The following is a 12204-nucleotide window of genomic DNA, read 5'->3' on the forward strand; positions in this document are numbered from 1 at the left end:
AAAAGGAATGAAATATAGACTGGGAAATAAGATCCATGAGAAAAAGTTCAAAGGATTAAGATCATTTAACTCTGGAGGGGAGAGAGCTGTTGAGATGGTTTAATAACTCTTGAGTTATTAATTGAATTGTTTATTGAAGAACTCAAAGTAGGAAGTTTGATAATATGACAAACTGTTCTCCATCTCCATCAAGGACAGAATAATAGGGAATAAGGATTTTTTTAAATAAAATTAAACATTTTAATATTAAAGGGGTATACTAAATGGCTTTTTAAGGTTCCTTCCAATACTTTTTTTTTTTTAATCTCAGGTTGGAACAAAGATGATGTCATAAAGAGCACTGAAAGTAACATTTCAGTTTCACTCCATACCTAGAAGAATGTAGCTCACAAGATAGTTTTTGTATATGTTGAATAGTAAATGCATGAGTGCAGTCTTTATTCATTGTATAAAGACCTGCTTAATTTAACCTGCAAATTAAGTGAGATGTGAACACAATTTTGTTCATCTTGAAGAGTGTATAGCATTATAGGATAGTTGAGAGGTTTGTTTTAAATATAAATTACTGTTATTTGGATGTTGTAACTTCAGCAGACAGAAGGTTCTAAGAGGTTGGATGCTTTGGAATATCTTTATATAGGGAATAGACCTCCAATTTCTTAAGCAAGTTGCTTCTGGAATTGATGCAACAAAGATATTAGCTGGAGTTTAATGGAGAAATGTTCTACGAACTGCTGCTATTGGTATTTCTCTTAGATGTTTTCCACTGATGTTTGTAATGCTTGAAAAATCCAAATTCTGCTTGGATAAATTTGTTTTATGCTTTTTTCTCTCTACCTCCCTCTTTCCCTAGGTGCCCTCCCACATTTTGTTACTGTGAAAAGCTGTTGTCCTATTACCTCACTGATAAGTGATCTTAACTGTATTCATTCAGAATGCTTTAAACTTATTCCTAAGCTGTTTTTGTTTATGGACTTTGGGTTCTTTTGTTATTGTTGTGAGAATATTTAAGACATTGTAAGACGTAATTTTAAATCTATTGCATAACCTTTTTTGGTTTTCTGGATACTACTATATATTAATTTATTATGGCCTTTTACAATTCACTTGTTTTCGGAAATTGCTCTAGAAACTGAGGAAGAAAGAGTCATACTAACCTAAATGAATGGTCAATTGATCTAGCATTCTATTTCAGGTTTCCTTGTACTTTGGGCATCCAAAGCACAAGATCCGAGATAATCTTTTTTCACATTTGTCCCTCAAAGCATCTTACCCTAAGCCATAAGAAGACTAAGTGGAAAGAAGAGAGTCTCTCATTGTCTGACTCTTTACACAGCCTGATTTTACTCCCAGTTTGAAACAAAGTTAGTGTTTACCATTGGTTACTTTAAATATTCACCATACTGTTATATTCATTAAGACATCTGTTTGTTAATTCACGATTGTGTACTTAAAAAAGAGAACATAGAAGAATGAGTAAAGTGACCAAGATAAGGGCAAAGTGACATATCTAAAGTTTGCTTCTCAAATTTTTCCACCAGCATAATCCTCAAGCAGAGGAGCATGAATGTGTAGGGGAAGGGGCCCGAGAGCAAAATCAGAAGCAGCCTCTGCCACTCATGAAATTTCGTGTTCTCTCTTAAAAATGTAAGTGAATTTTACATTCTCCATAATAAAACTGTTTTAGTATAAAAATGATTCCTTCAGTCTTCATGGAAACTGGTGCTGCCAGAAAGAGGCACCGTTTTATCACATGGGCTCTCAGTTTTCTCCCCCACCCCCCGCCCTCAGTTGCTGCATATCCCTGGGGGTACCGCACTGACTCTAGTGTGAGAAATATAAACATAACACATACCAAGGATATTCCCTTTAGAAGCTGACTTTTGAAAGTATTAATGCCAAATTCAAGTGACCTGAAACAGTTATGTTACCACTGAACCTTGTAATATAGTCAGAGGTGTTGGCCAGTTTGTTCTGTTTAATTCTTTGGCATTCCTTGACTAAGAAGGGGCACCTGACTATCAGCTCCCTGAGAGCAAGCATCATGGTTTATTATTTTTTCATCTCCACACCACCTAGTATAGCACCTGTTGTAGAGTACTTAATGGGTGACAATAGGAATTATGGGATTTTATTTTAAAGAAACAAATAGTTTAGGAAACAATCGAAAACGTTCATTTTCTGATGCAGCTTTTAAAACAATTCTCAGTACTGAAGTTTATTAAGCATGCACACCCTTAAATACCCTGTTTCTTCGGAGAGAGAAGAGCATATTCCTATTTCGAAATTGTATGTAAGGCCTAGTGTTTTACGCTCAAAGCAAGATGTTGGCCAAGAAGGCTAAGAAAGTGTCTGTGTAGACTTAATATCACTAGTATTAGTGCCATTATGAGCCTGCTAGGGCTGCTTTCCAAGTGAGTCACAACTAATTTGATACTGTTTGGTATATTTTTGTTCAGTGTTATGATTCATCATATATCTTACAAGAACCACTCAAACAAGAGTTGCATCTGTATATGATGAGGCCTTGTGTTATAGGCTAAAACAAACTCTTTGTATACATCATTGAATATGCCAGATAAAATATATGCAGTTAAGAATTATTTATTTTTTTGTGTAGCAGTAGTTCAAAATTGTGCCCTTGTTTTAATAGTTTCTGTCAACATCTTCTCGTTTTTCCTTGCAAAAACACCAGGGTGTATCATAAGTACTGCCTATGAGAATTTGCATTTAAGTATTTGTGTGCGTGGTTTTCGTGTGGTTTTAGCCAAATGAAGTGTTATCAGTAATAAACAGGTCTCTTCATAGGCATGAGTTTCTGTGTACTTTTTATTATCTTCGATACTGTGTAGTTTATAAAGTTGGCTATCCAAACTGAACACATTCTTGATATATATACATGGCATACCCTAGAAGCAACTTTGACCCTAAATGAATATTACAGCTCATTACTCAATAAATATTTCTTGATTGGTTCATCAGCAGTCCCAGAAGAAAGGACTAACATTAAAGTTCTTTCCACCTTATTTTTCTCCATCTCTCCTTCAGTTGACCTAATTTTTCTGCCCATGTTAGCATCAGCTAACATAATAAAAAGTTAAAGGTTTGGAGATCTCTCAAAGAAGTAACTATATAGCTGTGATAAAGTGGTGGTCATGGGATTAGTTTCCAGGGTTGTTAGGACCCTGTAGTCCTGGTCTTTACTGCCTGCCTTCCTCTGATCAGGCTTAAAGGTAAGATGAGTGAGAGAAACATTCTACAAGTTCATTTTATCACCTTCTGCATGGAATGTTCTGGGAACCATGCTAATCCCATCCCTCCCACTTCTTCCATTTTATTGTTCATAGCACATAAACAGTATAACAAATAAATTTAAGTAGTAGTATTACCTGACTCCATAGTCTCCATGAGTGTAGCTTTTTCACTACTTTACCACTGCCTAGAACAGTGCATGGCACCATAGCAGGTTCTCAGTAAATGTTTATTGAATGGATGAACCCGTCTCATGTTTCTGCCTGCAGCAGAAAAGCACTAAATTCTGCACTGATTCTGCATACGCACAGAGTTGCACATGATGAGAAATATGCAGCAGTGATACCACCAGCTTTAGAGATTTATAAACCCATTAATCCACATCTCATTCAGGCAACACCTACTTCTTGCTGCCTCTGGGTCATCTCTACCCATGTCCTCCTGAGATCTCGAGCTCAGCATTTTCTTCCTGCTTTCCTGGCCCCGTATCTTCCTGGTTTGAAATCTCCAAGTCATCTTTGATTTCTCCTGCCACTGGATATGTGCTATTTGACAAGTTCTTTAAATTTAACAGTCTCTGAAGGTAAGGGCAAGGCCATTGATCTGAGACCCACCTAAAACAGGGACCAAGAAGCTAATCCCACCTAAAATAATAATAGAACTGTTATCCCCAAAGGAGAAGAGTTCATGTGTATATAAATGGAGATGTCTTGGAGGAGGGATTATAATAAAAATGTTTATTCCCCATTCTACCTCCCTGTCTTCCCCAAACTAGCACTTCCTCATTCCTGTAGTGATGTGACCATTCTCCTGTTTATTTCCCTCTCTTTACCTCTGGTTCTAATCATTAAATGGTCCAGTATTGCATGTAATTTGCTTAAATTAATTCTTTGACCTTTATCCCTCTGCTTCATTCATTCATTTTATAAATATTTATTGACCTGGAAATATGTAGGAACCAAGAGCACTGCAGAAGGCTAAGAAATAGGAAAAAGGACACAGCAACGAGGTTACTGCTGGAACAGCCTGTTCGGGACACTGTTCCCACCGCCCTCACACCACTAGATCACCTTTATCTTTTCCTGATGTCTTTGGATTCAAAGTACCTGGAGAGAAGGCCCAGCGGGCTGGACTTTTGTCACATGCCTACCTCCTAGCTAAAACTAGAGCCTGATAAGGGAAAGATTTGACCCCCTCACCTTCCTTCTGAATGGTAGCAGGAGACAGGGCACTGCAGTTACCCTTCCATCAAGACAGTGAGAGGAAGTTAATTGACCAATTGGAAATTGTGGTGCAGACAAAAGGTGACAAACATCCGCTACAGTGCCAGAGGGAGCGTTGGAGAAGAAGCAAAAGCTCGGCAAAGGAAGAGGGGGACATCTTAAGCGCAGAAGACAGCATGAGTGTGCAGAGAACCATGAGTAGTTCGGTCTTGCGACACTGGGAGTAGGGATGACAGTGGAGAGGTGGGAGAGGGCCCTGTGTGCTGCGCTGCGGAGCTTGGACTTCAATCAGCAGGTAATGAGTCACAGGAAGGTTTAAGCAGAAAGTCTCCAAGAGAGGATGGTGGGGATGGGGGAGGTATGAGAGAATCCACCACTGGAAAGAATCTTAAAGGTCATCTTATCTAATCTCATCATTTTCTGCAATATGGCTAGCAAATGAGGATATATATTTGAACCTCTCCAGTGACAACTTGCCAAGACAAGTTGTTCCCTTTGAAAGAAAGGCCAGTAGAGAGTTCTTTATTGTGTTCAGCTGAAATCTGCCTCCTGAAGCTTCTACTCTTTGGCTGCACTTAGAAACTCAATGTTATACAAAAATCCATTTCCTTGTCACTCAAAGACTTTTCCCCTCAGTCTAAATATGCATAATTCAGCAACCGTTCCTTGTGTTACCTGTTTTTTTTTTAACATCTTTATTGGAGTATAATTGCTTTACAATGGTGTGTTAGTTTCTGCTTTATAACAAAGTGAATCATTTATACATATACATACATCCCCATATCTCTTCTCTTGCGTCTCCCTCCCTCCCACCCTCCCTATCCCACCCCTCTAGGTGGTCACAAACCACCGAGCTGATCTCCCTGTGCTATGTGGCTGATTCCCACTAGCTATCTATTTTACGTTTGGTAGTGTATATATGTCCATGCCACTCTCTCACTTTGTGCCAGCTTACCCTTCCCCCTCCCCATATCCTCAAGTCCATTCTCTAGTAGGTCTGTGTCTTCACTCTGTATGACAGACTCTAGGTCCATCCACCTCACTACAAATAACTCAGTTTCATTTCCTTTTATGGCTGAGTAATATTCCATTGTATATATGTGCCACATCTTCTTTATCCATTCATCTGTTGATGGACACTTAGGTTGCTTCCATGTCCTGGCTATTGTAAATAGTGCTGCAGTGAACAGTGTGTTACATGTCTCTTCTTGAATTACGGTTTTCTCAGGGTATATGCCCAGTAGTGGCATTGCTGGGTCGTATGGTAGTTTTATTCTTAGTTTTTTAAGGAACCTCCATACTGTTCTCCATAGTGGCTGTATCAATTAACATTCCCACCAACAGTGCAAGAGGGTTCCCTTTTCTCTACGCCCTCTCCAGCATTTATTGTTTGTAGATTTTTTGATGATGGCCATTCTGACTGGTGTGTGACCTATTTTTTAGATCCTACTCACCTTCCTGATCACCCCATGGACAATTTTCAAAGAGCTGTGTCCAAAATTAATATAATACCAGGAGAGGTGGGGTGGAAACCAACCTGAGGCTAAATCAGGAAAGCTGGATTGGGGCAGGGGTGGAAGAGATTTATTCTCAGGTGAGCAGGGAGCGAGGGCAGAAAAAAATAAAACAGTAACTGGATCAGAGTTTCTTCCAATTGTTTGCCATTCCCACATATGCATGCTTCCCCTGGTGGATAGGGATCCGTGTCCCGTGAAACAAAATCAGAACCTCTGCCCTGGAAGGAACCCAAATTCAATGCAAGCATCTCTCTTTACAGTGAGGAAAGCCTGAGGGTCAGGTTGGAGATCCACTTTGAGTCCACAGAGTGGATTTCTGCAGAACCCAACTCATCTTCTTCCCAATCTGTTGCTTTCTCCCCCATGACCTGGTTAAAATTCATTCAGTGAAATTGAACTATTTGTAATGAGGTGGATGGACCTAGAGTCTGTCATACAGAGTGAAGTAAGTCAGAAAGAGAAAGACAAATACCGTATGCTAACACATATATATGGAATTTAAGAAAAAATATGTCATGGAGAACCTAGGGGTAAGACAGGAATAAAGACACAGACCTACTAGAGAATGGACTTGAGGCTATGGGGAGGGGGAAGGGTAAACTGTGACAAAGCGAGAGAGAGGCATGGACATATATACACTACCACACGTAAGGTAGATAGCTAGTGGGAAGCAGCCGCATAGCACAGGGAGATCAGCTCGGTGCTTTGTGACCGCCTGGAGGGGTGGGATAGGGAGGGTGGGAGGGAGGGAGACGCAAGAGGGAGGAGATACGGGAACATATGTATATGTATAACTGATTCACTTCGTTATAAAGCAGAAACTAACACACCATTGTAAAGCAATTATACTCCAATAAAGATGTAAAAAAAAAAAATTCATTCAGTGAATCTTAGTCTTCAGCCATAAGGAGTCCTCCCTCCTTGTAATCAGGAGTAAACTAAGGTCCAGAGAAGAGAAGTGATCCCTTGAGTCACAAAGCAGTTCAGGGGCAAACCTGGGACTAATACTCAGGTCTCCTGACTCGTAGTCCCTTTCTCCTTCTGTACAAATATTTAGTAACCTACCAGGAGCCGGACAGTGAATAAAAAGTTGGTAAGATGTAACCCACATCTTTAAGAAGAAAAAAACAATTAGGATGCAATAGAAGTACAGTAGTAGAGGTAAACATAGAATGGTGCAGGAATAGAGGGGCATCTGTGCTGGATCCAGGAAGGGCTCTAAAGAATCGCTGGGACTAGAGTGGAGCCTTGAAGGAAGAGCAGGAGCTTGTCAGGTAGAGAAAAGAGAACAGACCTTGCAGACACAGCAGACAGCAAAAAGAATGCAGGAAGAAGCACCCTGCGGAGGCTAGATAATAGGTTTCTGATCTCAGCCAACGGCATTTCCGATTTTACGCACTTTTTTTGGGTGAAATGCCCGAAGTTCCAACTATCACTCTGAAGCTGACGACTACAGGTCTATGTTTTTAGGCCAGACCTTCCTTCCAAGCTTCAGAGCCACACAACAGTTTTCAAGTCATCTCTACCTGGATGTCCCACAGCACTTCAAACTTAAGTTGTCCAGGCCTAAGCTTTTTTTCTCACACCTGACTACCCACCCCCCACCCCACCCCCAGTGCGAGTATGCTCGTTCCTTCTCCTCTATGGACTGTCTCAATGCGTCGTCGTTCATTATTTCTTCTCCCTCCCCACCCCTCCCCCACACTGAAATAAGCACCTGGAGCTGCCAATCTTACTTCCTAATGCATGAAAACCTCTTACTGTAACAGGATGGAGGTGAGGATTTTTTTTTTTCAGTTAAAACAATAAAATATGGAGTCATATGATTACTAGGGTAATGGAGCCAGCCTGAAGTTCTGGAAGTTTGGTTGTACCATCCAGATCCATCTAGCCTTTCTAAGCCAGCCTAAGACATGGCTTAGAAACAATTCCTGGTTCTAAGGCTGTTTGGGGCTTAGGAATGGCAGCAAGGATTCTGGAACTTGCCTGGTTAGTTGACATGCATTCAGTCAGCTTATGTGGGGAGATTGGCTCAGTAGAAAACTGGGAACCCTGGGACCCCATTCTCTACTTTCCAGTTTCCAGAGTTGGGGCTGTCTTGTCGTTTACCCACTGAGCCTCGCCTTCACTTCCAATAACTCTAGCCCAACCAGGATTTGAGATCCAGCTGTAGTTGTCAACTGAATTCAGTTATTGTGGAGTCTTGTTGTACAGTATCTATAAAACTCCCCCTTTTTCTTCTTTACCTTGTAGTAGTTAAGAACACACATTCTAATTTCAGAGCGCCGAGTTTCAAAAAACCCCTTTCTATCAGTTACTAGCTATGAGACCTTGAGCAATATGAAAGCCAGCCTGCAAGAGGGCCCCCAGTAATCCCTGCCTGGCAGAAGTAATGGCATCCTACTTCCAAGATTAGGTTATAAAAGCCTCTTTATCTTACATCTTGGTACTCTTTCTTGGATCATTTGCTCTGGGTGAAGCCAGCTGCCATGTCATGAGCAGCCCTATGGAGAGGCACATGTGTGAGCTTGGAAGCCCTGAACTTTCCTGTGGAATAGGAGTATGGGTGCTGCTTAACTGGTGGTTCTGGCTCCGTGTCTCAGTGAGATTGCAATCAAGATGTCAGCTGCGGTTGCAGTCATGCGCGGTTTAGGATCAGCTGGGGCTGGAGGATCAGCTTCGCAGATAGTTCACTCACATGGCAGGAAGCCTCAGCGCCTCACCACATGGGCCTCTCCATAGGGTTACTTGAGGGTCCTCCAGAGTGAGTGATCCAAAGAGAGAGCAAGGCACAAGCCACAGTGTCTTTTATGACTTAGCCTTGGAAGTCACACACTGTCATTTCTGCAAAATTCTGTGGTCATACAGATCAATCCTGATACAGTTTGTGAGGGACTACGCAGGAGGTGGGGATCATGAGGGCTGTCTTGGAGACAGGCTATCACAGACAGAAAGATGAAATGACCAATTTTGAACATGCTATGTTTGAGACACCTGAGAGACATCCAAGTGTAGACGACAAATAGGCAATTGGAAATATGAGTCTGGAGCTCAGAAGAGAGGTCTAAGCTAGAGATCTAAATTTAGAAATTATCAACATATTTAAAGCCACGGACATGAATATGATCACCTAATGACAGTATGGAGAGGAGAGCCTTTGCCTTTTGGAACTTCCACATTTACTCTTTTTATATTAAATTTAAAGTTATAATTTAATCTAATTTTGCATGATAAAGTCTTTAAAATAAATAAAATTAGAAAGATAACAGCAAACACCCATTTACCCACCACCTAGAACAATAAATGTCAATACTCTTTCTCATTTGTCTCATATATTTTCCTTTCGTATAAAACCCCTACCCAATCCAATTCCCTGCCTTGACTCCTATACTGGTTAGATGTCTTTCAATTGGTTAGTTTTGCTGAATAATAAACTACACCCCCAAAGGACTTGGTGGTTTAAACCAGTATTTATATAGCTCACAATTCTGCAAATCAAGAATCTGTGCTGAGCTCAGCTGAGCTGTTCTTTTGGTCTTGGCTAGGTTCATTTCATGGGTTGAAGTCAGCTGCCAAGTTGTCTGGGAGCTGGATGGCCTCTGCGGGGATGGCTCCTCTCTGCTCCATGTGGTCTCTTGTCTTCCAGCAGGCTAGGTCAGGTCTGTTCACGTGGGCGGCAGGACAGGATTTCAAGAAAAAGAACTGAAACATGCTTTTGAGGCATCTTGAGCCTTAAGCATGCCTCTGCTTCATTCCATTGGCCAAAAATGTCACAAGGCCACTTCAGATTTAAGGGATGGAGAAATAGTCTCCATCTTTCGATGAGAGGAACTGCAGTGTCACAACTCAAAGGGTATGGATTCAGGGAGGGCTGAAGGATTGTGACCGTTTTTATAATCTACCACAGTATATATACTCTCTAATTATTCACATTCCTCCCACAGGCAAAATGTGCTTACCTCCATTCCAGAACCCCCAAAAGTCTCTTGCAATTATGTCATCAGGCTCAAAGTCTAGGATCTTATCATCTATATCAGGTTTGTAAATGACTTGATAAATGTTGTTCTTTCTGACCTTGATATCTATGAATTTAAAAGATAAGTTATTTGCCTCCCAAACACGTAGTATGCAATGAGGCAGACAGGATAACATCAATAGACATTTCCATTCAAGAAGGAGAAACATGAAAGGTACATAGACATCCTTAAACAGAGCAATCTTGGACTCCAGGTAGATGAAGGTTGTCAGGTCCCCTATCCCGGTAGAGGGAATATTCCTTGCTCAGGCCTAAATTCTACTCCCTGGGAGTAGTCCCCTAGTCTATTGATCTCTGCTTCTTTGCTCTGCTCTCTGAACTATCCTTTGTCTATCACCTTCCTTGGCTACTTCTGACAAAGTGGCTCATATTGGCAGCTGAGTGGCAATTTGAATTATTTCAGTCCCTTTTAGTCCTGGCTGGTGGCACTTTCACATGTGTGACTCATTTACAAATTTTGTGGGTTTTCTATGTATCTGATTATAGTCTATTCCATACTCCAAATGACACATACACAATCGTTTTGTTTGTTTGTTTGACAATCGTTTTTGAGACATCTCTCTCAATTTTGTCAGTGCTATTTTGGAATTAGATATCTGTGGATATTGCTCTTAAGATTCCAAGAAGTCTTTTTGTCTAGAAGTCTACTAGACATCACTTTAATTCTCTCAAAGGTCTTAATAAAGTGTGTTACAGCCACACCTTTGATGTGATTCACATCTCCAGGCTATAGTTCCTTGTAAAAATTCTTTGCTGGCTAGAGAGCCTCAAGATGAAGAAAGTTTTATTTTTTAACATAGTAGGTCCTGCCCCTCTCTATTCTCTCTAAATTCATGTTTCAATCAGGCCAGTCCTTTCTTTAGCTCATACCTCTCTTCCTGTTATAAAGTTATAATACCCAGCTGGAAGAACCCAACTGACACTTTCAACATTCTGCTTAGAAATCTCCTTAGTCAAACCAAAAATTTTTGAGTATTTATCCTCCACCTTCCAAGTTACCATAGGCAAGAGTTCTGCCAATTGTTTTGCCACTGTAAGACACTACCATTTTTCCAGCCTCCGGTCACAATTTCCTCACCATTTTCCGAGACTTCACTGTTTGCTTGCCATTTTTCCAATCTCCACCCATCCCTGATCCCAAAGCCAATGCCGTGAATTTGGGGGTTTTTGTTAAAGGTAGCATTTCAGACACCAATTTCTGTAACAACTTTTACTGCAAAACAAACTATACACAACTTAGTGGCTTAAAACAGCAAGTATTTATATATATCACAGTTTTGCAGTTTGGCAATTTGGACTGAGGTCAGTAGGCTGGTTCTTCTGGTCTTAGCTGGGTTCACGTATAGGTGGAGGTCAGCTGCCAAGTTGCCTGGGTGCTGGCTAGTTCAGGACGGCCTCGGCTGGGTTGGCCGAGCTCTGCCTCATGTAGCTCCCATGTTCCCGCAGGCGAGCCCAGGCTTGCTCACATGGGTGCCCGTGCAAGGTTCCCAAAGAGAGGGCCAAAGCATGCAAGTGTCCTTGTGCTCAAAACTGGCACACTGTCCCTTTTGTTGCATTTTATTGGCTAAAGAATGGAATAAGGCCTTCCCAGATTCAAGGGGAGGGGAAATTGACTCCACTTTTTTTGTGTGTGTGTGGCTGTTTTGGGTCTTTGCTGCTGCGTGCGGGTTTTCTCTAGTTGCGGGGAGCAGGGCCTACTCTTCGTTGTGGTGCGGGGGCTTCTCATTGTGGTTGCTTCTCTTGTTGTGGAGCACGGGCTCTGGCATGTGGGCTTCAGTAGTTGTGGCACGTGGGATCAGTAGTTGTGGCTCACAGGCTCTAGAGCACAAGCTCAATAGTTGTGGTGCACGGGCTTAGTTGCTCTGTGGCATGTGGGATCTTCCCGGACAGGGCTATATACATTGTTGCCAAGTAAACAGCGTTTGACAAGAATTGTGGATTTGAGTTAGCTTCTAAGTTCCACCAGGGGGCGCGATAGGAATGCCTCAGGTTTCTAAAAAAAAGCTAGAGTCTTTCTAAGGAAATATGATTTTCAAAGGTGGTGATTGCTGTTTTATGTTTTAATAAACTACCTATTCTTTGCATTTGAAAGAGCTGTAACTGAGCCATCTGTGAGTTTGAGGACTGAAGTAACACATGTTGGTGTCCATTTTATACCTGTAGTGGTTCCTCAACT

The sequence above is a fragment of the Phocoena phocoena genome, chromosome 8 (assembly GCF_963924675.1).
Source record: "Phocoena phocoena chromosome 8, mPhoPho1.1, whole genome shotgun sequence".
In the NCBI taxonomy this organism is placed as follows: Eukaryota; Metazoa; Chordata; class Mammalia; order Artiodactyla; family Phocoenidae; genus Phocoena; species Phocoena phocoena.